The sequence below is a fragment of the Caretta caretta genome, chromosome 3 (assembly GCF_965140235.1).
Source record: "Caretta caretta isolate rCarCar2 chromosome 3, rCarCar1.hap1, whole genome shotgun sequence".
NCBI classification, from domain to species: domain Eukaryota; kingdom Metazoa; phylum Chordata; order Testudines; family Cheloniidae; genus Caretta; species Caretta caretta.
Window position 1 is genome coordinate 70,447,607 of NC_134208.1, and position 27,675 is coordinate 70,475,281.

General features: G+C 39.9%; 1 protein-coding gene across 3 annotated transcripts in view; it reads right to left on the reverse strand.

Annotated features, from left to right (window-relative positions):
- BACH2 (BACH transcriptional regulator 2) overlaps positions 1-27,675 on the reverse strand; it is a 277,018-nt gene that overhangs the window by 222,053 nt on the left and 27,290 nt on the right. Inside the window, exon 2 of one of the 3 annotated variants that reach the window (XM_075126583.1) lies at positions 17,897-18,017. The exons of the other annotated variants lie outside the window; for them this stretch is intronic. The gene's annotated coding sequence lies outside the window, so the exon portion shown is untranslated. The remainder of the gene's footprint in view (positions 1-17,896; positions 18,018-27,675) is intronic. 3 annotated transcript variants of the gene reach the window in all.

The following is a 27,675-nucleotide window of genomic DNA, read 5'->3' on the forward strand; positions in this document are numbered from 1 at the left end:
TCTCAAGATAGTAAAACAGTTCACACCAACTCTGGTGTTCTCAAATGTCATGCTCTGTCACAAATCTAAAAGTGCAAAGCTGTGATTGCACTGTCTCCCGCCTCACCACCCAAGAAAGAATGGACAGAATCTAATAGAAAGGAAATGCATAGGAATTACTAGTTCAGAACAGCTTGATTTAAACTGCCTTGCTCTGCATATTAGTTTACTGCTAAGCATTACTGATCATCTTCAACTTGCACTGAACGCCTACAGTGAAAGAGGCACAATTTTTCCAAAAGTGTCATCTAAAATTAAAAGAATAGAGTGCAAAGGGGTTACTGCAGACCCCAATCCTGCAATGAGATTCTCATGGGAAACACTTACACCCAGGAAGTGCCCCAGTGACTTCACTGGGGCTACCTGCAAGCATAAGTGTTTACCCATGAAGACCCAGTTGCGGGATTGGAACCCTAGTTATGAGCTCCTTCACAATTAGTATTGCAAACTCCTACTGTGGAAATATAATATCCTCAGTCATTTTAAAACATATAGGGTAAAACACGAGACATGCAAGTTGTATGCCTAAATATTCTGGCTTGTCTGCGCAGTGGGGTAATGCACACTATGGGGATGCGATTTCTAAAGCACACTGTGTTGCACATTAATTGGTCTCTGTAGATCCTGCCTCTGCGCACTAGATATTCCATAGTGCACTTTAATGTAGGGCTGTGCACTGCCAGGGAACATTAAGTGCACTCCAGCGGGGTCTACATGGACCAATTAATATGGAACACATTAGTACACTTTAGAAATTACACCCCCACATAGTGCATTACCGCACCATGTAGAAAAGCCCTTCTTCTTACAAAAGAGGATCCAAATTGGTCAGGATACATCATTTAAGATACAAATGTAGCAAAAACTCTTCTGGTGTATTTAAACACAAAAACCACACTGTATGCTCACAGCATAAGATCAACAAAAACCCCAACCCTCATACAGCATTCACGAAAAACAAATTTCCAGGGAGGATAGTCTTGCCTCTGATCTGAACCAGAATACTTAAGAACAATATCAGGCGTTACTAAATGAATAATGTCAAATAACAAATAATGAAGAGGAATGGAAAAGACTAGTTTCTTCCCCGACCAACAATACTAGAGGGGCGGGGAGAAGGATGTAATGGTAATGTAATATAAGGTTATAGATTTTTGAGGCCAGAACAACCCACTGTGTTTGTCTAGACTGACCTCCCACATAATTCTTTCTTCAGTTCAGGGAAGTACTGTGTTAAGTCCAACAGCTGTGGCAGAACTAGAGCATACCTTTTAGAAAAACTTTATCATTGGGAATTTTTTCTAAATTTTTTTCTAGAGAACTCACCACAGCCCTCAGTAAAATGTTCCAATGGTTAATTACCCTAACTAGTAAAACTTGGCACCTTATTTCTAATCTGAATCTATCTTAAACTTCCAACCACTGTATCTTGGTTTTCCGTGTCACCTTCATTTTCTGTTCAATCCCTGACAATGGGACACCCTGTCAACTTCCGTCAAGTCAAATATTTAAATGCGAGTTAAATGTAATGTCAGATATTATTTGAATCCACTGAACCGCCTTCCCAATATTGGTGGTTCTGCAATCACATTTTCCTATTTTTTTTTTTTTTAGTGTTTTTCTCCCCATTGCTTTGGGTAAAAACCAACACAAACAACATAGAAAACTGATTAACTATACAGGATTATTTATTTGTATTACAGTGGGGTACAGAAGCCCCAAATGAAACTGGGGCTCCTTTTTGTTAGGTATGACACAAACAGCAAGACAGTCTTTACCATAAACAAATTACAAAGAGACAAGACGCAAAGTGGTGGAAGGAGAAACAAAAGTGCCATGGGACACTGATTTGTCCAAGGTCAGTTGCAGAGAAAGGAACAGAACATGCATCTCCAAAGTCCCAACCTATTGCCCTCTCCACTAGACCACCCCTTCCTCCCAGTTAAGAATGAAACTGAACTAGATGCAAAATACTCTCATAAGTACTAAGCAAAACTGGAAAAAAAAATTCTCTTCAAGTTATTTCAGTTTCACCAGAAAATAGATGCTACTTGTAATTATAACAAATAAATAATTTCACAATAGCTGCTATTTAATTATAATTCAACTATAAACATTCTTTGAAATATGCTCATGATATTTTAATAGCGAGTTTTTGCATGAAATTCAGTAGAGGATCTCACAGGACTTGTGATTGCTCACCATCCTAGAATTTATTAGTTCTACCTTTAGGGATTAAATTCTCCCACCGACAGGCCAAAAAACAACAATGTATAATCCACATAAATCATCCTGATTTCAGTGGGAGAGCTGACCAGTAGGATAAATACTCAACTGAAGATGTTATATAATCAAATAAAAGTCATGCCAGGCTGCAAGAATCATAAGTGAAGAAAAAGCCATTTCATAATGGAAATGCCATTAGCCTCGCTATTCTGGTTGCTTTCTTAAAAAAGTAACAACACACCCTTAATCAAGCAATATTACCCAATGATTTGTGTGAATCCATGATCATGATACCACCGGTGAACATGCGTTAAAACACATCAGCACATTAACAGTGGAGCTGATAATGCCACCTAGAGTTAAGGATGCTCAACGCTTCCCAGGCTAACACAGCTGCTACTCTGAAACCTGCCATTAAAAGACTGTATTTTTAGTTGCGTATGACTGACAAACTTTAATCATTTGGGCTGAAATTTTCCATCCTGGGTGTCTGCCTCACACTGAATTTTGCTGGAAAATTTCAGCCAAAACGATTCAGCTGTTTCTGAGAACAAGGTTAGGGAAAAATACATTTTGTCCATGTTAAACTTTAGTGACTTTTTGTTTGAACAGTGCTCAAAAGTATGTGGGGACTTGAAGACTTAAAATTGGGCAAGGGTTGCCTTTCTATTACGGAGTAATAGTACCTTGTGCTGTCCCCTCTAAAATCAGTTCACATTTAGCCAAATTATAAACATTTGGGCTGGGGGGAGGAGGGATTAGCTAGAGTTTAGCAGCTAAAATCTCCAAAGTTTCTTTCCTCCCTGAGCCTGCTTGAGCCTCTCACAGCTCCTTGTGCTGACCAGACTGCACATGTGCTATCTTCAGAGCAATTGTGCACGCTCCAGCCCAAGACTGCAGGGACAAAGCCAGCCTTCCCCCATAATGGCTGCTCCTAGCTGCCTCAGACTGGGATGGGGTCAAGCCTAGCCGCAGGAAGTAGGGGCTTTATGTGGGGTCCTGGCTGCCGGTCCCGCTCCCAGCCACACACGTGGGGTCCTGCATCATGGCCCCACACCCGGGGGTCCTAGCTGCTGCCCTGCACCCAGCTGCACGCGAGGGATCCCGGCTGCCAGTCCCGCATACGAGGCTCCGCTACTGGCCCCGAACCTGCCCCCAGCCTCGGCCCCCTTATCTCTGTCCCCCCGCCTTTCCTGGAGCCACAGCCCTGCTCCTGGCCAGGGGGAGGGGTGAGGTTAAAAGTTTGGGGATAGTTTTGCTGGCTTTCAGCACCCACACTATAAAAAGCTTTCCAGCACCACTGGAGGTCAAGCACTGGAAATGAGTGCAAGGAACCTCTCTTTGTGCTCTCATTGACTCCCCTCTGCTGGTGCTCAGGTAGCATGGAGGAAAAAATCCATACAATTTGAATGAAGAAGGGACAAAAGAGAGTGGGTTGAGATAAGGAGTATGTTGAGACTGGGACTGGAGGGGAGAGAAAAGGTCAGGGAGAGAAACTGTGAATGGCTGGGCTAGGAGACGGACTGGACTGGGAGCCAGCAAAGGGTAGAAGAGAATGGGACTGGAAGTCAATGAGGGAAATGGCAGTGGAGAGGGAAATTGGGAGAGGGAAATTGGGAAATTTGGTTGGGGGGTATTGAGCTCAGATGAGGAGCTGTGGGGACAGAAGGAAACTGGGACTGGCTGAACAAGAAGAACCAGAAGAGGTGGGGGAAAAGAAGGAGGGAAGACACAAAATCATAGATATGTGGGCTGGAAGGGACCTCAAGAAGTTATTAAGTCCACCCTCCTGCACTGAACCAGGACCATGTAAACCTAGACCATCCCTGGCAGGTGTTCATCCAATTTGTGCTAAAAACCTCCAATGACGGGGATTCCAAAACGTTCCTTGGTAACCTATTAGAGTACATAACTACTCTTATAGTTGGAAAGTTTTCCCTAATATCTAACCTAAATCTCCCTGTCTGCAGATTAAGCTCATTACTTATTGTCCTACCTTCAGTGGGCATGGAGAACAACTGATCACTGTCGTCTTTAACATACTGTAAGGCTTATCAAGTCGTCCTTCCCCACCCCACAGTCTTTCAACCACTTGTGCACCCACCTTAAAGTAATTTCATCTAGACCACATTTCCCTAGTTTGTTTGGGAGAATGCCATGTGGGATTGTTTCAAAAGCCTTACGAACATCTGACAACGAGTTGGAGTGTAGGGAAAGAACAGGGACTAGCTAGACAAGGAGACTGTGGACAAGGAATTGGGGAGGGAGGGCTAGGAACTGGTACTGGCTGGGCAAGGAGACTGGGATGAGCAGTGGAGACTGGTACTGGGTAAGCAAGGAGACTGGTACTGGGACAAGGAGCCAGGGCCAAGACAGTCAGGACAGGGATGGGGGAGGGAATGGGGAAAAAAAAAAGAGATCAAGCACAAAGGAAAAAAAGAGAAAAAGGCCTGTGCCCCCTAGAGAACACTCCCCTCCAGAGCCTACAAGTTTCACCATTCCTCTGCTGTCAGCATATATCAGTGAAACCCACTTGCTAGGTGTGTCTCCCCCTCTCTAAGGCTAGCTCACAGAGGATAATCACCTACTACCACTATCAGTTACTCCGTTAGCTCAAGAGGCATAGGTCTGTGAGGAGAAAAGGAGTACTTGTGGCACCTTAGAGACTAACCAATTTATTTGAGCATAAGCTTTCGTGAGCGAGCTGTAGCTCACGAAAGCTTATGCTCAAATAAATTGGTTAGTCGCTAAGGTGCCACAAGTACTCCTTTTCTTTTTGCGAATACAGACTAACACGGCTGTTACTCTGAGGTCTGTGAGGGAGATCTAAGAAACCCAAGCACAGATTACCCCTGTGGGGGTCAGTATGGAACATAATGGAATCTCTGATTTTCCTGTTTGCCTTTTTAAATTACATACAAAAAGAAGTAGGTTAAAAGAACATTAAGGTTGCAAAGTCAAGCACTCAAAAGTTGGGAAATTCCAGAATTAAGGTTGCTTGTACAGCCTTAATTCAGGCCCCTTGTGCAGATGCATTATAATACAGTCTTTAATTACAGGATCATGTGCTATTTTTTCCATAGGACCCTTGGCTTATTCAGTGCACATGTTGGACCTCCTCTGGAGATGGATCCAGAGACTGCTGTCTGTATGATCCGTTCCTTACTTGCTGCAGAAGCTGGAAGGTGTGTAGTGAATGAGGCAGTAAGCAGGATCTCATAGTTAAGGCAGTTGAATGTCACACCCTGGAGTACTGGATTCTATCCAGGCTTCTGCCACAGAGCTCATATATCTGACGATGGGCAAGTCTTGTATGCAACTTTTCAGATGTGGTCACTAACTGTGTGTTTCTCATTTTCTGGGTGCCTGACTTGAAACTCTGGGATATGATTTACAGAAGTGCTGAGCATTCACAGTTGCAAATGAAGTCAATGGGACCTGAGCTCTGAAAATAGAGTCCTATATAATACAAAGTACTCTGAAAAAATAAATCAGGTCTAAGTCATCTCAAATTTGGCTCCCAAAACAGGGGGGTCCTTTTGGCCTTAATTTCTCTGCCTCAGCTCCCCATCTGTAAAATAGGACACCACTTCACCTCATAGAATTGTTGTACAGGTAAATTAGTATTTATGAAGCATTCAGATACTACAGTGGTGAATGCCATAAAAAACCCATGAGAAAATGTCTTCAGAGAATAATCTGAATAGTGTGCAGTAAATAAGGAATGGTCACACACTGAACAATAAGGATAAAACAAATAATTGAATAGCTGCTCATTAATTGAGCCCTTGAGCACCGAATGAGGCAGGGGCATTAGGAGAAAAAAATAGTCTGCCATCAACAAAATTAAAGACTACATCATAATGCATACACACAAGGGGTCCAATTAAGGCTACAGAGGCAACCTCAATTCTGGTATTTCCTAACTTATGAGTGCTTGACTTTGGAACCTTAATAATGTTATTTTAATGTAGTTTTCTGTGTGTAATTAAAGTAAATGATAAACAGCACAAAGAGCCCTCAACCCTGTGCCAACCCAACCATCCATTGTTAACAGTACAGCATAGCTTTACAGACAAGCAAACATATAATTCAAAAGATGTGCCTTGAAACGTTAATGTTCACAACCTAAGGCTGTAACAGACCACTTGAAACAGGAAGTTCCACAGTCAGGGAACCTCTACTCAAATGCCCTATCTCCAGTCCTCAACAGTGCAGACCTACTGTCTGTCAGCAGAAAGCTCCTCAGATAATCTCTGTTATTGTGATAGGAACTATCTTTGTCCCTAAAGTCCCAAATCATATAATAGGGCTTTAAAGATTAGTACCAACACCCTGAATTCCATCTGGGTGAAGACGGGAATCCAGTGCAGTTCAAGGAGCAAGATTTTGCTCATGCTAAACCATCCAAAGAATCAGGGAGGCTGCCATGCTCTTCACTAGCTGAAGCTTCCTCAAGGTCATCTGTAATCTGCTTTACTTGGAGCTACTCCTGGAGCCCAACCTGGAAGTGCCAGAGGCACGAGTTACTGTGGCACAGGTTTGCATCACAAGACTGCAAATTCTTAGCCAGGCACATAGATTAAAAATAAAAGACAACTGAACGTGTAGTTATCATCATCTGGGAATTACAGTGCTGCTAAGGTCTCAGAAGTATCCCTGGAATACAAACCTCTCTGGCAATGGGTGGACATAACTGATCAATAAAAAGCACTGTCAGAATCTCCATCAAATTAAATTGCGTCTCCCCACCAACAAGCATCACCTCAATCTTCCTTAACTATGTTGTCAGCTACAGGAGATGACTCTCAACCAAGTTCCTATCTTGACCAAGCAAGGAATAGCATTAAAAAGGTAAGCAAGCTGACTGTCATTAGCATACTGATGTCACTGCAACCTAAAATTCGTCTGTCTCCTTTAGAGATCTCACACAGATGAGGAGAAGCAGCAACAGCCTATAAATGAGGCCCCTGAAGCTCGGTGAAGAGTTGCTGTACACCACCATATGAGATCTACACAGAAAGAAGGTACTGAACAGCCCCCTACTTTACCTTGCCAGATACCACAGGCATGTCAGCAACCACTGGTGGGCAATATATTAAAAGGCTGCTGACATATTTAAGCGCCATTATGGACACTTGCTTGTAGGTTACAATGATGCTATTACAGTTTTCATTCCAGACATACACCAAAAAACAAAAATGATGGGCTCTAGGCAGTCAGAGGAATATAGATGAAGCTGGAAGAGCCCTGACATGATCTAGGTAACGTTCCTCGAACGGGAAAATCTCAGACAGGCTGTAATTGGCAAAGTCATTAATATCAAACAGTGGCTTCCAAAGCAATGACTTACCACAATGTGTTTGAGGGTGGTTGGCATCTTGCCCTCCCAGGAGGAGGCATTAAAAATCCCTATCTACAACAGGACCAACCTCCTTTCTGCTGGCTTTTACCAATGATGTTGATGATTTCTCTGCTGCTTGACAATACTATCTGATTATAAAGTGTAGTGTGATCCTTGTATGTAAATACTTCGTAAAAAACTATTGTAAACGGTACTCAGATTCCAATTCCTCAGGAATTAGCAAGTACATCTGAATGAATATAAGGTATTTCTCCTCAATGCTATACAAAATATTAACTTGTTCAGCTCATCTTCTAGTTAAAAATACCAATCTAGAAGAGGCAAAGAAGTGCTTAATAAGTGAAGGTGCCTGTTTTAAAACCTTGGAGTTATTTGCGAGGAATAGCGCTGGATAAGTTTCCAGACATGAGACAAGTAGCTTAAATCTATCCAGAATTGGGATTCAAACCCCTCAAGGCTACACTATTTGAAGTTTTTATATGTCTGCGGGTTGACTACATTTCCTTGTTTATGTCTCATAATACTAGAGTTCCAAGTTTGGTGCAAAAAAATGTGTACAGAATCTTTCTGCCTAGAAAGAGTGAAATGCTATTGTTTACAAAATAAAAGTGCATGCTGTTAACATGAATCCATTTTTACACACATCCAAACTCTGTTCCTCAACTGAACAACACCCACTCTTGAAATCCTGTACCAGCCAGATTAGCAAATGTGCACATGCTTGTACTCTTGCAGAAACAATAGTCTCTTTCAGGCCATACAATCGTCTGAAGAAATAGGCTAAAACGTCATGGGAAAACTTAGGAAATATCTGCAGAAAACAGTTCACAAGAAGAAGGGTGGAAATGTTCAATACAACCCAGAAGAAGAGAAACTAATAGCCTTGTTGCTAGCCCTTCTACTTCAAAAGAAAGAGGCATCTTTTCGCTGAGTGTTCAAAATGGAAAAGAAGTTGATGTTGCATTAGAAAATAAAATGCTCAAGAGATGGAATGACTCCCTTAAAACAGAATGCTCAGGGCAAGTTCAGCTCTAAGAGCTGCATAGCAGATCTCGAGTCTGACATTTTGCTCTCCTTACATGTGCTGATCTCCGACTGACGTCAATTACTCTTGCATGGAAAGAGAGCAAGATATTAGAGTTGAGATTCAATGGGCAGCTCAGAAGATACAGTGTGGACCACTGTCTCTAAACCTTATACTTTAACCTGGAGTTTCTCAACGACTCTTCACCCACAACCCCAAAACCAACTACGTGTTTTTGTCATAACCCCTCCCGTACAATCCTTTGTGGCTGAAAATTTCTATTTTGCATATTTGTGTGTTTTCTTGTTTGCGTTTTCTTTAGATTTATAAAAACAATCTAATAAAACGCTGCTGGACTCTCAAGGGTGCTACCAAGTGGGTTCCAGAGAAGGGTGTTACAGGATGGGAGTGGATGCTAACATCATTCACTTTCCTCTCCAGCCATACCTGCCCACACACTACTACTGGGGGAAGATAGCATAAAGACAGCTAAGTGCTGTGAGTAACCTTAAGGTCCAAGCATCTGAGTCACACCATCTTTAAGCAGCACCTTGCCATGAAGCGGAGTGTACTGTGAGCAGGCAAGCAGCTGCAACAGGGCAGGTTGTCTGCAGCAGGAGAAAAGAGTGATCTTTCTGACCTCTACTCCTGAGAGTTCTAAATAACAAGCAGGATCATTTTTATTTGGTAGGGGGGTGGGAAAAGACATTTTGACTGACATTATGGTTGGGAGTCACTGCATTATAATACAAAAACACATATTCCAAACTCTAGGGTACAACATATCCACCCTGAGATGGATCCCTCAAACTGTCGTGTTTTGTTCATTCCCACTGAAGCACCTGGCACTGGCCACTGCCAGAAGACAGGATACTGGACTACATGGACCACTGGTCTCACCCAGCATGACCGCTCTTATATCATTAGATCAGTAACATTTTTCAGTTATATAATTCAAAAACAGCACCAAGCGATCACAAGGCTGGAAACAAAACTGATTTTTTTCATAGACCCCATGCTCCTCCCTCTCAGCCCCCTCCTCAAAAAAAGTTTATACATCTCCTTTAGGGAACTGAAACAGGTTTCCTTATCAAAAGTGTCTTTTCCAGGCATGAAGACCTGTGCTCACACTGATTTTTTTCTTGTGTTTTTTTTCTTTTAAGGGTAGCTTCTGTTCAGACAATTTTTTTTGAAATGCTTGTTGTTCAAATACAAAACTAAGGTGAGGGTAGCAATTGTGCCTCTAACTCTAGTTTTACCTTCTCATATAAATACCCATGTGTTCTTAACTCTTATGTGCGCTTTTCTGGACCTACTCGTTGTCTAGGATTTTAGTTCATAATTCATCAAGCACCACTTGCGTAGTATTTTTGTAATGTATCTGTAAATCAAAGTATGATTTGGTATGTCAGATTGCACACACCATATGGGAATGCTAGAATTGATTATGCAATGTTACTAATAACTGGAGCTGTGAAATGAGAAACAGAGTCAAATGGGTGTTTAGGACTCACACCAGTATCAGATGCTTTAGAAAAGAAAAGAGAAAGAAACCTTGTAGTGGACAAATATGAAAAATCTACCCACAGTGGAAGTTTCCAGGCAGCTTCTGGTTGGTTATGTCCTGAAATGTAAGTGTTTATATCCCTTACACTTTTATCCACCATGATGAAACTGTGGATGCTCGTATAATCTATAGGAGTATCTAATCACATTTTTAATCCTACGGCATTTTTGTGGCAAGAAGTTCCACAGGTTAATTGTATTACTACAGTAAATGGGACACTGTCAGATTAAAAAAATTCATGTTTTAAAAGAAATCCTTTATCTCCATTATAAAAACAGATTATATTAAAAAATTGGAGGAAGGGGCACTCATACAATCTGATTACACTTATTGCCCAAGATCAGAAATTAAAGAGTAAACTATTTCACTTCTGTTTATAGCCAGTCTCAACTCAGTTTCATTTTCAGGTTTTAAGACTGCGGCCATGTTCAGATTGAAAACACTGATATAAATATATGACCATAGTTCGCAGAGCCCCAAATCAGGATCAGGGCCCTAACGGTGCTGCTACATGCTGTACAAATACACACAGAGACATGGTCCCTGTCCTGAGGACCTTACAGCTTTGGCTTGTAGCTACACTACATTAGAATAATTTTTAAAAAGGAAAATTACCACCCAAACCACAAAAACCCCAACGTCCTGAACTAGGGAAGTTGTTGAAGAATTGGAACACAGGGCATGTCCTATATAACAGCCTGATCCAAAGCCTACCAAAGACAATGGAAGTCTTACCATGGACATCCATGGGCCCTAAGAACTGACATTATTCTGAGGGATTTACATCAACATTCTTGGTGCACTGGAGAGTCTGAATGGAAGAGTCCTAAAACTGGTCATGTCTTTGCTAGTAGCAGAAGCTTAAGAACTTCCTGAGGCTCTCTCGTTTCATTGTGATGTAATGACTGGCATTTGTAAATGATAGGACAAAGTAAGTATCTACATTGGCTAGACAGAAACTTCACATTCTTTAGGTTCCGCCAATTCTGCTGTATCAGATTCTATTGCTTGTCTTTTTCATTCCCACACTTGTTTGAATAGAATGTGTTATTACACAAATGATGGTGAAAATCTCAGGCAAGGGACTGCGGATAAATTCTCAAATGTACAGGCAAGTGAGAGTCAGGACTCCTGGGTTCTACAACCAACTTAAATCACATAATCTTGGGCAATTATTTCACTGAGCTTTGTCCTAATTACCCATCTGTAAAAGTATCACCTAGCACACAAGGACATTTCAAAGGGTTAACTAATGTTTGTAAAGCACTTTGAGATATGCAGATGGAAGGTGTGCAAAACATTTTTAATAGCTCTTATTTTCTATACCCACTTGTCCAATATACTATTCTGTTCTTTCAGAAACAATTTCAGCCTTGCCGAAATCCTGCAGGGACTGAGGCTGAAAGGAAGAATCCCAGATAATCTAGTTCTTGTTGCAGCAGACGTTTATAGTGATCTGTTGTAGACCACCAAGGACAACATGACCTGTACAGAAAACTGTTGTTCCTATATTGTCTTTCTTGATAGGATTACAGAGATAACCTCTGTCCATTACATTTTTCATTTTCTTCCTTAACAGTCCTGTAATGATGTAAGGAGATGTTTTTTCTTTCTGCAGACTTGGCTACTGCCTCGTTGAGTGAAGGCACATATGAAACTCCTTAAGTCAGGTGCTGAAAATATTCCTGATTAGTCTTGAGGTTAACAGAAATTGAAGCATAAAGTCCAAGTAAATCACTGTTTTAAACGGTAGGAAAACCCCTTTAAAAAGAGAGAATGAATTCCTAATGGCCAGTGGCCATCTGAAGGATGCATAACTCTAACATGATAGCAAACAGTAGCTCCTGATGGACAGATTTTTATTTTCCATGGGAAGAACACAAGCTACCCATATTCGCTGAACAGGCCTTTCTCGTGAAGAAGACTTCAATATTTTCAGCAGAATCCACATTCCGAAACCCCAGTTTCTAGTCAGTCATGCAAAAAAGCCAAGTTGCCAGAGAGGAACAGAAAATACCATATCCTCTGGAAATATGATAATTCATCTAATTCTTTACTTGCTAGAAAGTCTCTCTGTTACACAAAGAAATAGTTATATTAAAATGTGAAGTTATGTTTAACATTAATCTGGGGGATTTTACAACAGAACATACCAGTTTAAAAAGGATTCTACAGTTTTAATGAATTCCTAGAACCCTTAGACAGACATTAAAGGAAAATCAGTGTTGGCTAGACATATTTCAATATTTGTTACCATAGAAACAAGACAGTAGATTTAGGTTTTTGGAGTTATCCATTTCTATACAATATTAAACTTCTTACAGTCTCTGCATATGTATATTATAGCAAGAACACTGTCAATCCCGATGAAGCCTAAAATATCTTGTGTTTAACAAAAACAGGATTTGAATTTTTTTCCTAAGTCTTCTGAAGAAAAATCTATTTTAAAAGACCACTTTTTAAAATGTAGTACTTCCAAAATACCAAAGTGACACTTTTGGTTGAAGAGAGGGGATAAGGGAGATTTGTGATTAAGATACCTACAACCTCTCCATGATGAACTGTAACAAAGGTAAAACAACTGTAAATTGCTTAAAGATGCAATGGTAATGATAAATATGTTATCAACTAACAGTTCTGATCATTTTGCTAATTAAAAGTGTATCTAATTTTTATAAAAAGAAAAGGAGTACTTTTGGCACCTTAGAGACTAACAAATGTATTTGAGCATAAGCTTTTGTGAGCTACAGCTCACTTTATCACGAAAGCTTATGCTCAAATAAATTTGTTAGCCTCTAAGGTGCCACAAGTACTCCTTTTCTTTTTGCGGATACAGACTAACACGGTTGCTACTCTGAAACCTCTAATTTTTATATTTCTTTTGAAAGAAGACTTATTTTCAGGAAGTTTTTTGTAAGCCATAGCAATGGAATAGACTAAGTGTTGAATTTAAGCAGGGTGAGGTAATGTCTTGACTCCTCACTCGCTTTTCTTTAATATTTCATGCAGGCATTTGAGAAACAGATGTGTTGTACTTTCAGCCTTCAAACAAGAGAAGCAACAAAAGCTTTCATAAATTTGCAGTGGTAATCAACATGCAAAAGCTCAGCAATTCAAACAGAGAAAAAATATATCTACTGCACTGCCGTCCTTAATAACCAAGATGAAAAGTAAAGCTTGTTCAGACTACTGGGAAAGTGATGTGGATTAGCGGCTCAACGTGCCATCAAGCAAGAGAGAGTCTTGGGCTCGGTTTACATGTAAATGTTAGGTCGACAAAGGTACATCAGTTAGTGGTGAAAAAACCACACCCCTCACCGATGTAGCTATGCCAACCTAACCCCCAGCATTGATGCAGATATGTCAATGGAAGAATGCTTCCATCTATCTACCTACCATCGTTCTGGGATATGGTGTTCCTACACCGACAGAAAACACCCCCTCCATCAGTGTAGGCTCCACTACAGGGTTATGCTGGCATAGCTTCTGTACTGTAGACATACCTTTGGATTTGATTTGAAGTCGGGACTTTGATCCAGTTGTGAATACTGGGACAAGCCACTGCTAGTAGAACCTGAATTTCACAGCTCCTAGGGCTGGATGTCTGTAACAGCATTGATCCTGATCTCTCAGCCACAACTGGTTTAGTGTTGCAGCTCATGTAAGCAGGGTACAAAAAATTATTACCTACTGGAAGCTCAAAATAATGAGGCTTCCACATGAGGGACAAATGGAAAGCTTGAGTGTAAAAGCTTTACGGTCCAATGCTGAAGCAACCAAGAGGTATGTTTCCCCTCAAGATCCCAATGTGATGAGAACTAAAAAAGTTGGCCATAAAAGCAAAGAAAAAACTGAAACACCCTCTTTTTTCAAGAATTAAACACTGCATTTTTTTTTTAGCAAGTGCAGTATAGGTTAGAAAATGATAGGAGGTTAGAAAAGCAGTAGAACGATGACACAGACTCTCAAAAAGCAAATAAATCTAGTATCTTGTGGTACTAAATGTTTGCAAACTCAACTACCATTTTAATAAAACTACTTAAACCCCTTAAAAACAAAAACTTATTCTTAAAAAGGGGTCCAACATTACAACAAATAGAAAAAATATTCTATACTTTAAAGAGGAAAATAGTAAGCAGTCTAAATTTTAATTTAAAACAGAATAAGATTTTATATGCCATTTCCTGTGTAATACATTGATTTGAAAAAAAAAACTTGCATTTTTGTTTTCTTTGGTGTGGTTAAACAGTGGAATCTTTTTAGAATGTATATCTGTGACATGTATTTCTGCCTGTTTATGCTCTCTGCAACTTTCTGTTTTACATAACCCTAAATACAAGAACAGCAACAGAAAGTGAGTTTTTCCACTGTAAAGAAATAAAAAGATCTAGAAGTATATGCCCTGTAAAGCTTTTGAAGTGTAGAAACAAATTCCAGTGCAGAAGAGGAAGGCACGATTTTATTTCACTGACTATTCAAGGGAATACAATTAGTTGACTTATTATATAAACTCAGAAGTAATATGCAGCTATGTGTATTTTGTGGGACTATATAATGGTGTTGTGTACTGTAAAGATTTTTATCAACATAAGTTTGAGATGGGCACCATTACTCATAAGCAGCAAAAATGTTTGAAGTTGCTATGGTATTTGGATAAGTCCCAGAGTATGCGAGCAGACAATGTGTTCATAAGCATATAATGTATTGCACTGGTATTTAACACACACATAAACCAAAAAACCTGACAAATCACATATGTACCTACTAGGATAGCAATTAATGCGGGGGGGGGGGGGGGGGGGATGGGACAGGACACGACACAGGTTCCAGGACTAGGCACTAGCAGTTTCCCACTGATACCTAATACAACTGATAAAGCTGCCAAGTATTGCCAGGGTGATATTTAATCACTCATCCAATGAATACATGACTAGGAAGGTGGCAAGTTGAGATTACTGATTGGATAAGTGCACGGCACCATATAGCTTTGTAAAACATCTTATTTTTGTCCTATCTTACCCCTTCTCCCCCATGCACTTTTTTTGTCTCATCCACCTGCTGTGACTTGTCTTGTATGCTCTTTGGGCCAAAGACTGTCATGTACTATGTTTGTACAGTGCCTAGCACAATGGGGCCCTAACTCTGTCTCAAGGTGCTACCACAATTTGCATCCTGAATATTATTTATTAATATCATTATGCATTTATAAAGCGCCAAACAAAGCCTAATCTATTTTAAACACGGCATTGCCTTTTTCTGCACCATACCGCAGATATTATAAGCAACAAAAAAAAAATCTAATTGTGTTTTGTAATATATAATATTATTATATTATACTCTTACAAATTGAAAGAAATAGTCCACTGCCACTCAATGAAATTGTTAAATCTTGTGCCAAAGAATCTCTGGTGCTGTGTCAAAGAATTAGAAATGCATACGCAGAACAGCTTTTAAATCACTTAATAAAAATCTGTTTCTTTAAAGCATACAGAAATAATTAATGGTACAGAGAATCTAGATGGGAAGATTGTGTTCCTCCTGTTTCATAACAGAAGGAGGCAAAATTCAATCACACTGAAACTTGGCAAATTAAAAAAAAATAATAATGTATAAAAGGAGATGCTTTTTCATGCCATGTGTAATTATCCTGTAAAAATGAATTCCACACTCCATTCTTGAGGCTGAGAACTTAGCAAGATTTAAAGAGGGACTGGACATTTATATGAACAAAACTATCCAGGGTTATAATCGTAAAATGTTAACTATTTTGAAAGGAGATTTAAAATGTCATGCTTAAGTCTTAAAACCAACCTCTGTCTTCATGAGTAGGCAGATGTGGAATATTCTGCCCACAGTCAGGGGTCCTCTGAAGCATCTGTTGGAACACAATCTTCCCATCTAGATTCTCTGTACCATTAATTATTTCTGTATGCTTTAAAGAAACAGATTTTTAGTAAGTGGTTTAAAAAAAAACCAACCTGTTCTGCATATGCATTTCTAATTCTTTGACACAGCCCAGGATATTGGCAAGTACGTCAATTCCCATGTACACCTTTTCTATTGTTACTGGAGGACTTTTATATGAAAGAGTTGATGAACAGGCGTGAGTCAAGAGAGGAGAAAAAGAAAATTTAGTAATTGGTAATGAATTGTGGGGAAGAAAATTAATTAATGCTGGGAAACTAACAAAAAGAGGATAAATGGTTATTGAACAAAGGAGTGGGGTTATCTGGCATGTGTAAGAAATAGTTGTATAATGCATGTGACAGAGTATGCAAGAAGGGATAAGAGCACAAATCCAAAGACCTTGACCCCAAGAGTTTATCATCTCAATAGACTGTTCAATTAGAAATTGTTAGTTGAAATAAATTGACTTGACACAATGAGCAGGCTGTAACGTTTGTTTAAATTACACCGTGGAAAAAAAATCCAGTCCTCAGTTTCCCTGTGATGTTGCCATATTTTAGAAGGTACAAATTTATTGGCCTGGTAGCACTTATATACCTCAAAATCCATGCCTTCCCAGGCTTTAGCTGAATTTCTAAAGATAGTATGATCAAAGTATCCATTTATTCAGGTGGGGTTTTTTAGGAGGGATAACATGGGGAGGCAGGTGCAAGACTTGTACATTCGGTTACCTTTATTCTTTTGCAAGTACTACATCTCAGCAGCGATCTGTCCTTTTGGTCCATTTATTCTTTGGTTCTCTGCCCTATGCTCATTAACACAGGCAAACTGCCTTCCAATGACATCTTACCAACAGCTTTTTTAATGCAACGTCTCACGTTACAAGCTAGCATCTTCTAAAACATTGTAATTAGTGCTCCCTTCAGTGCCTTCAATCCAATTGCTTTGGCAAGGAATGATAAAGCAGCAATAAAAAAATTACAATCCAGTATTCTAGAAGCACTTCACATTTTTGCATATCCACATTAACAGTAGCTTTATTTTTCTTATTCAAAGTCATACTTAATCATTTATAAAAATACTTTTTTCAGTTTTAGAAAAAAAATTAACTGACTACATCCTCTTCATTTTATGCTCTTGGCTGAGCTTTGTCTGCCTTACTGAGAAACAAGCACCTGGACCAATTCATGGGCATCCAGTGAAGCTATTAATTTCCCCTCAGAACATTAACTTACAAAAAAGGCATTGGCAAATCTCAGCATGTGAACAGTCTTAGAATCAGCTGAACAAAAGTTTTAATGGCAAAATAATACTGTACAAAAATATTCCCCAGTTAACCTTTTTAAGAGATATTAATAAATGGCAAAAAGGGATTATATTTGTGAGAGTACTTAAGAGACTCCATCTTATTGTCAGGCACTGTACAAATGTGTACCAAAGAGGCACTTCCTGCACCACCAGAGCTTACAATTTAAGAAAAATAAATCATTGAAAGTAAAATATCAGGATGCTGAGGAGAAACACTTTTCTTAATGACAGGTTTCAGAGTAACAGCCGTGTTAGTCTGTATTCGCAAAAAGAAAAGGAGGACTTGTGGCACCTTAGAGACTAACCAATTTATTTGAGCATAAGTGAGCTGTAGCTCACGAAAGCTTATGCTCAAATAAATTGGTTAGTCTCTAAGGTGCCACAAGTACTCCTTTACTTTTCTTAATATCAATTAGTTTCAGTATCACATAAAACTTATTTTAAGAAAATATTTTGCTACCTTTCACAGGTTTTAAGTCCTCTCACACATCAGTCTTTTGAGTTACGGGCTCATCCCAATTAAATCTGAATGATTCCTTCCTCCAGCACAATCCTGCTCCACAAAAGCAGCATAGCAGAACCTGGATTCAAACAGATACACACCAGGAAATGCATGGATACAGGTTAAGTAAACTCACAGTGGTAACTTCTACTCTAACACCACTTTGCCATAAAAAGAAAAAGGCCTGGCCCCTGGATGATTCAATGGAGGTACTTCTCACCTTTGGTTTCAGTCCATCACCTAGTGTACCAATGAATGTAGTAGCCCTTGCAGGAGTCTGATTTGTCTTGTGTACCCACCAAGTTTCACCTCACTTAAAAACTACTTGCTTACAAAACCAGACATAAAAATACAAATAAGTGTCACAGCACTTACTGAAAAATTGCTTACTTTCTCATTTTTACCATATCACTATAAAATAAATTGATTTGAACATAAATATTGTTCTTACATTTCAGTGTATACTATATAGAGCAGTATGAACTAGACAGTGTCTGCATGAAATTTTAGTTTGTACTGACTTTGCTAGTGCTTTTTATGTAGCCTGTTGTAAAACTAGGCAAATATCTCGATGAGTTGATGTACAAATTGGAAGACCTCTGCAAACCTCTGTTTGAGAGCCACTGTGGCAGAACAATACTTTCTGATATGATACTGATAGACAGGAGAAGAATGCAACCTCAGAAAAAAACTGCCACTGTATCATTAATGCACGCTGTTGTAGTGTCCAAGTTCTCTAAGTAGACTGCAGCCAAATAAAGTCCACCAATATCCACATCCTTTTCCTGTGCTTGTCATCATAGTGTCCAAGTGCCTTACAAATACTGTAGGTTTTACACAGGGACTTCCCTCTGTCACCATCCTCCAGAATGATGTTATTTGGAACACAGGCACCCTGGGCATTCCACTGCAGATGGTCTACACAAGCTCCTCTTATACCATTTAAGCTCCACATAAACCCCATATTGAGGGACTAAGTGGTGCAACCACACTTGTGTGAGCTATATTCAAGAGGGTGGATTTTACCTATTAGCCTGACAAAGCAGCACCTTTCACTAAATATACTTGGGTATTATTATTATTATTATTATTTACAAATGCTAAGGTTGAGTGATATCAGTGGTGCAAACATCCTATTCACTGCAATGGACCTTTGAATTAAAACAATGGGACTGCTTAAAAAGCTACTAAAAATAAGCAAAAATCATAAACAAACCTCTGATGATACAAGAAGTGCCTAAAACCACAGAATTCTTACTTACAAAGTACCTTTGCACTGTGTAATTTTGCATGCTATCGTGTAGCGTATTTTCATTTTGTGTGTGTTACTATATACTGTACCCATTATAACAACTTGTTCAAGCTTCTACATTTGGTTCAATGGAAGTTTTTTAATTTTAAGAAAAAAAAGTTATAAGAACAGATCTTCGTATAATAAGATTTACCTATAGAGCAAAAAGTTTTAAAATGAAACTACTCAAAACTGACAGAATGGATTTCAGAAAAGGGCATCTGGAATGGAAATCAAGTTGAAAGTGGCAAAATTATAAAACCATGGAAAACCGGAATCCACAATTAGCAGATAATATCAAGACGTATTCAATGTTGATGATTCTATGCAGCACTCATGCACGGAAATACAGATTAAGAAAACTAAGTACTCTCATAATCCACAATAAGGTTATGTCAGATTTTGTATATCCATAGCCTTTCAAAATTATTTCTCCACCTCATAACAAAAGAGACAGCTATACCATTTTTTTAAAAATTGCTTGTAACAAGTTAATTTGGGGAGCACAAGAAGAGGAAAAGATCAGAAAAGTGCCTATGCATTACCTCGGATGTCAGAAGAGTAGAAAATCAGGTCTGAACCTTAAATTCAGCTGAGATTGGCAGTGACCAAAAGTTGTGACTACCTTACGGATATCTGATGATTTGTATGAAGTAACTTTGGAGGTCTGTCTCCTTCCCAGTGAGGAAATGTCCATCATAAACCACTATTACTACTTGCCTTCTCAGAAGAAAAATCAAGAAGAAAGGAGCAATCAATACATGAGAATTATAAGAGATGAAGGCGGTTGCCGGGGGGAAAAAAAAAGAAAAAGAAAGGAAGAGTGGAGTGGATTTCATGGAGAAAGGAAGGAAAGGGAAGGGAGAAACCAGAAGAAAGGCTCTAAAGGCACATCTACACTGTAATAAAACACCTTCTGCACTGAGTCTCAGAGCCTGGGCCAGATGACACAGGCTTGCAGGGCTCAGGCAGCAGGGCTAAAAACTGCAGTGTAGATGTTTGGGCTCAGCTGGTGCCCGGGCTCTGAAACCCCAAGAGAGAGGGTGAGTCTTCAAGCCTAGGTTCCAACCCAAGCCTGAACAGCGACATTACCATTTTTAGCCCTTCAGCCTGATCCCTGGGAGCCGCTGACCTGGGCTAGCTGTGGCTGTGCCGTGGGTCTTTTACTGACGTGTACCCTAAGAGACAGCAAAAGCTACACAGAGAGACCTAATGTTCACATTGTGGAACGTGGCCCTTGGAGGGAAGGAAATAATAAGGAGGGAGGGCATTTCATCACTAAGAGACAAATTCTAATATCTTTAGACTTAGCAATAATTGCATATCAGATAAGTTAATGGTGTCTTCTGGTGTAAAGTACTTCTCATACTTGAGTAAGGACATCAAATCTAGCCCTAACTAAATGTATCCTGTATTTTGGAACTGAAATGTTGTCAAGTGCACAACCCAGCTGTCTGACTAGTCCTCCCCAGTAATCAGGGGACGCTCTTGACTTTTTTGCTCCCTTGACTTTGAGGAGCCTTACTATAATAAAAAGTTTGCCAGCCATGCTCTAGAAGACACTAAGCAGCTCCGCCTTATTGAACAAAATGCCAACATTTATGTGTTTCCCAACTGCCTACAGTCACAACGTAACAAAGGAATCATCCATCCATCCTTGTCAAAGGCTACAGAGATGCCAGAAGATCATTTTTCCTTTGCATTTTCATATTAAAGTTTCAGTAGAAAGAAAAAATACTAACAAAAAGAGTATATTACATATAACTGAACTACTGGCAGTGTGCTTTGAAGTGTCTCAACATTTACAGCATGGGTCTGGTAGAATCAGACTCAGCTGCGAATGGCTGATGAGTTTGAGATATTTTTGTTCTTATGTTTGATATTCATTCACAGTTTGAAACTGAAAATGTTGGAATGTGCTCATTATTCCTGCATGATAAGTATGTTTTATCACAGGCCTAAGTTGTTTGAAGCGTAGTGAAGATTGTACACAACACTGAATGCTTTGTTATTCACCCACAAAATGGTGAATTTGTAAGAGAGTCTCATATAATAATTATTATAAAATTGGTGAATTAAGTTGGTGTGAGGAAATTATGCATGTTCTCCTTGACATTAGGGAACTGTCTTTCAATGTTACCGCTTCCTGTCTTCTTCTGGAGAGGTATCATTAAAAAGAAAGAAAATGTTAAGGAAGAAAAAGCCAAGAATCTGAGTTAATATGAAGAACCTGCTTCTTTTTAAGCAAGAAAATGTGAATCCTTACAAAAGACTGAATTTACACTTTTGTGGTATCTATTTGTAAACTCTGTTCTTTTTTATGAATATCATCTACACCTCAGTTTACCTGCTTGCTATTATCCAGCCTCACTGCATAGAGTTAAATCAAAGGCATCTGGTTGGGGGGCAGGAAAACAGGAAATGAAACAATGACAAATACAGGGTGCTGTCACAGAATACTAAGGAGGAAACCATTAACTGGGAAATGCCCATCTGCCTGGCTCCAACCAGGTTAGCAGGATTTTTGTTTCCTCAGGCCCAAGCCTAGGATCAAAAGGGACCACAAACTATTAAGAATCCTGGCCTAGAGAAGAAGGTCGGGGGTGAACTGACAACAGCAGCAGCTGGAGAGGAGTCTGTGAGAGAGACTGAGAATTCTGCAGGAGCTGCCTGTCTCTCCCACCAAGAGATGCAGGTAACTGGGCTGTGGGGTACTTATCAAAGTTTGCAAGGAAAAATTAAAAAGTTTAAGAAAGATGAAATATATAGTTTTGCCATGTGTAAAATGGAGATAATGAAACTGACCTCCTTTGCAAAGTGCTTTGGGTGCTACAGATAAAAAGCAACACATAACAGCTAGTTATTATTATTAATATACAAGCCTTTATTGTTTTTAATTCTTGTCTCTGAATGTTATGTACCTTTGGATGAATAAATACACTTTGTTTTGCAGAAGCTGTTTTTGAATCACTTTAATCAGCTGTAAAAGCAGCAGACTAACAGACGTATTGGAGCATAAGCTTTCGTGGGTGAATACCCACTTCATCAGATGCATGTACTGGAAATTTCCAGAGGCAGGTATAAATATGCAAGCAAGAATCAGGCTAGGGATAACGACGTTAGTTCAATCAGGGAGGATGAGGCCCTCTTCTAGCAGTTGAGGAGAAACTGCTTTTGTAGTTGGCTAGCCATTCACAGTTTAATCCTGAGCTGATGGTGTCAAATTTGCAAATGAACTGAAGTTCAGCAGTTTCTCTTTGAAGTCTGGTCCTGAAGTTTTTTTGCTGCAGGACGGCTACCTTTAAATCTGGTATTGTGTGTCCAGGGAGGTTGAAGTGCTCTACAAGTGTTTTTGTATATTGCCACTCCTAATATCTGATTTGTGTCCATTTATTCTTTTATGTAGGGACTGTCCAGTTTGGCCGACATACATAGAGAGGCATTGTTGGCACATGATGGCGTATATTACATTGGTGGACGTGCAAGTGAATGAACCTGTGATGGTGTGGCTGATTTGGTTAGGTCCTGTGATGGTGTCGCTGGTGTAGATATGTGGGCAGAGTTGGCATCAAGGTTTGTTGCATAGATTGGTTCCTGAGTTAGAGTTACTATGGTGCAGTGTGTAGTTGCTGGTGAGAATATGCTTCAGGTTGGCGGGTTGTCTGTGGGCGAGGACTGGCCTGCCTCCCAAAGCCTGTGAAAGTGGGGGAATCATTGTCCAGGATGGGTTGTAGATCACTAATGATGCATTGGAGAGGTTTTAGCTGAGGACTGTATGTGATGGCCAGTGGAGTTCTGTTGGTTTCTTTCTTGGGCTAGTCTTGCAGAAGGAGGATTCTGGGTACACGTCTGGCTCTGTTGATCTGTTTCCTTATTTCCTTGTGTGGGTATTGTAGTTCTGAGAATGTTTGGTGAAGATCTTATAGGTGTTGGTCTCTGTTTGAGGGGTTGGAGCAAATGCGGTTGTACCTCAGCGCTTGGCTGTGGACAATGGATAGTGTGGTGTGTCCGGGATGTAAGCTGGAGGCATGAAGGTAGGCATAGTGGTCAGTGGGTTTTCAGTATAGGGTGGTGTTAACGTGACTGTCACTTATTTGCACCGTGGTGTCTAGGAAGTGGACCTCCTGTGTAGATTGGTCCAGGCTGAGGTTGATGGTGGGGTGGAAGCTATTGTGGTGGAATTCTTCCAGGGTTTCCTTCCCATGGGTCCAGATGATGAAGATGTCATCAACGTAACGTAGGTAGAGAAGGGGCATGAGTGGACGAGAACTGAGGAAGCGTTGTTCCAGGTCAGCCATAAAAATGTTGGCATATTGTGGGGCCATGGTAGGCCTAGGCCACCATGGCTGGTGGTCTAGTCAGCTGGTGGACCTAGGCCACACACAGTCAGGCCTGTCGTGTTATCATGTTTGGTAAGTGGAGGGACTGCAACCCAGAGATCCAGTCCAAGACTGGTTGAACTGCAGGGCTCCACCAAGAAAGGGAGTGAAACCTGCCCCAGAAGTGCACTTAAGAGGGATGCAAAGGGATCTAAACCACATCTTGCCCTATCATCATGACATGTATGTATAATGAATCAAATTCATTTCTATTGTTTAAGAAATTAACCGAAGCTGATTAGAATCAACAGGACTATACTATTTATTGAAATGCCCTGGATAGTTTAGCTCTGTTTGCATGGTATTATTACTGTTCCATTTGTCTTTAAGAGTAAACTGCAAGCATTTTATTAAAAGGAGAGACGGTCTAGCCTGGCTTCCGCTTTTGCTTCTCTTTATCCTCTGCTGAAATGTTATTTCCCCTCACTGCTTACAACAATTTTCTTACTAGGTAATGTAGGTCTGCCTCCAAAAGCACAATGGCTACTTTCCCTGCCCCTTTTCATAATGGTAGAAGTACTTCATTCATAACAAACCCACCTGATTTAACACTTTTCATCTCTAAAGCTATTTGCAAAGAGTGATTAATCCAAAGTAGTATTCTCCATTTTATAAATGGGGAAATTGAGAAAGGGGAGAAGAAAGGACTTTCCAAAGGCCACAGAAGGAATACATATCAGAGTTGGGACTAGAATTCAGGACTTCCTGGCTCTCAGTATTGTCAGACCTCTGTCTCTCCATCAATACTTCATTACACCAGGTTTCTAGCTTGTTTACATTTTTATCAGTAGGTCCTGAAGATCAAATATAGCATTAGTAATCCTTTCACACTGATACTGGGGTGATACAGATATATAATACATTAATAAACCAAACAAACCCATACACAGCAATAATTTAGTACTGGTCTATGGGACACAAAAAACTTACTGCAGGAAGTTCCCACACATTAGTCCCTGCATCTTTTTATTATTTCCCTCTCTGAGCTCATTGCAGTGGGTGGGAGAATTCTCTTCTCTTCAAATTCATTTTGGTGAACCATAGGACTTGAGGGTAGGGGAGAGAATTCCCTGCGGCCATGTTGACACTACGGGAGCTGCAGTTTCCAAAATCAACAGAAGGGGAGTTTTCATCGATGTAGTTAAAAAACCACACACCCCTGAGAGAAATAAGTTTTGCAGGCATAAACACTTGTGCACACAGTGCTCTATCAGTGGGAGACACTCTCCTGCCAATATAGTTACCGCTGCTTGTTGAGCTGGTTTTATTATGTTGACAGAAGAGCATAACGCAGCCGCATAAGCACTCTTACAATGGCACAGCTTTACCAATACAGCTGTGCTGCTGTAAACTGATAAGTATAGACATGGCCTAAATAGATGAGGATGGGAGGAGAAACAGAGAGGTTAAGTGACTTGCCCAAGATCACAGCAGTTCAATATCAGGTGCCAGGAAAGTCCATTTCTTTGATCTATCCACCAGATCAGGCGTTCTCAAACTTCATTGCACTGCAACCCCCTTCTAACAACAAAAATTATGACACGACCCCAGGAGGGGGAACCGAAGCCTGAGCTTGCCCAGGCCCTGCCACCCCCCGCAGGGAGGGGAATCAAAGCCAAAGCCCAAGCCCCACTGGCCTGGGCAGGGGGGCCAAAGCCCAAGGGCTTCAGACCCAAGCAGGGGGCCTGTAACTTGAGCCCCACCACCCAAGGCAGTGGCCCTTAGGCTTTGGCTCGGAGTGGTGGGGCTCAGGCTTCAGCCCTGGGCCTCAGCAAATCTAAGCCATTCCAGGCAACCCCATTAAAATGGGATCGCAACCCACAGTTTGGTAGCTGCTGCACTAGACGATGCTACCTCTCTGGTTTACTTGGGAAATACATGACCAAAGTAGAACACATCAAATTCTTCCCACGTTTTATTTTGATATGGCAATGCCTGATCTGTTGCAATTTAGGCTGATAATCTCCATAATTCCAGACCCAGGAAGAATCACTGAGACTGGGTTCCTGAATCTGCAGCCCTAATTTTGGTATGGATCATCCAGGTTCAAATCTCTTCCAGTCTCATACTGTACAAAGAGCTGGGAGTGAAGTAGTGATGACATTTTCATTTGTTTGCAAAGCATGAGGCAGCCAATCACAAGAAGTCCACTTACTAAAGTCTTTGCTTTGCAGGAGTTCTCCAATTTGTTGCTGGCATTACTGCTGAGCTCCTCATGGATTATTGCCTTTTAAACTTTTAACATGCATGATGGATGTAAATTCATATGGTTCAGCAGGTGTATTCCTAGAAATAATGGGCTCACTGAATTTAATCCAGAAGAGTTTCCACAGAACACAGTAGTTTGTTTGGCTGCGTCGCTCCATCCTGTTTGAATGCTTACAATACTCAGGTCATACCTTTTAGCTGATTCAATAGTCATCTCATGCTTTTCAATGAAAGAGGTTTATGCACTTGTGTCTACATGTCCTCAGAGATTAATATATGCTAAAAGGAACTAAATTTAGTGAGAAATTATGACACTTTATTCAGATGGGATACGAGAGTTGTTTAAAAAAATAATTCTATCTTTAAACCATTTAATAATGTTAGGTCTTAAAATGACTATAATACAAATGCAATCTGCTAGCAATAATAATAAATAATAATAATACCTAAGGTGGGTGGTAATCTTAGTTCTAGCATACTTAGTTTTATTCTGAAGAAAAGCTTATCATAAATTGGTTAAAAACCATTGTCGGACGCAGTCACCACCCACACACATTATACTGGGGCCCAAAAACAAATGATATACATGTGAGTCAATGTGCACACGTGTGCACTCACGTTTCTCAGTATGTTCAGTGTATTATCCCTGTTAAGTACTCAGCATTAAAAATAAAAACCTAAATACCTTATGCAGTTGCTCTGACCCACACACCATAAGTAATCCTCTCTAACACACATGCAGAATTGGATCCCTCTACGTTCAACATACGATCATACTATTTACAACAAAATGTTCTTTAGGCAGATAGCAAAAGATTACCTAACATGACAATGCAGGTCTATGGATGTTTATAAATATATTGTGTAAGGAGATAACATGGTATGAAACTCTGCTTTTTCCATGCATGGGAGTACAGAGACATCAAAAAAGAGAAAATAGTTAAAGTATAGTTAATATGCAGATACAGGATAATAAGCCATAAATTACTAAACAACACAGCAATGATTTCTAATGGTGGCAACTTCTCCAGGCACAGCCAGCCACACTCCAGAAGCAGGAAATAAAGTAACACTCAAATCACCTTATTAAAAAAGTAACGATGCTCAAAGGAAACAAAATACAGGTGCAAAGGCCCCTGGGGAGATGATAAAGAAAAACTGTTTTCTTACTGCTGAAATACCAGTGAATAGTCCAGTTACTCAGATTGACAAAGTAATCTGACTTCCAGCCTACAGCTCCAAGTATGATCTGCAAAACAAAACCTTACATATACTTCTCTTATGAAAAAGTGAAATACAGCTTGATATTAAAATTGAGAGAATAATCACAAAGCAAAAGTTGAACACCCTTTTAAGTTTTGAAAGTTAATGTTTCCTGCAATATCAGCTTTCACATAGCAAAGTTATAATGAAAGTGTATCCTAGCTTACAGAGAAAACCTTAGAGAAGAGCTCTGTGTAAGCTTGAAAGTTTGTCTCTCACACCAACAGAAGTTGGTCCAATAAAAGATATTGCCTCACCTATCATGTCTCTCTAATATCCTGGGACCAAGACAGCTACAACACTGAATACAGACAAAAGCTTGACAGATTTTGTCAAGCGTATACTTTTAAAGTTATTAGAATCAGCTTCTCTTAACAAAACTGCTATAGTAAGCACACACAAAAATTTATTAAAAAGGTTCTTTTCTTTCATCTGATTGCAGAGAATTTATGGCACATGCATCACTTCCATTAGAGCTAATGAGAGTGGCACACATTAATACCTCCAGAAGTTTTAAATATACCCAACATACACCTTCCCTTGTCATTAACTGCTTTCCAGAACTGAAATTCCCTCCAGCTGGTGATATTACCTCC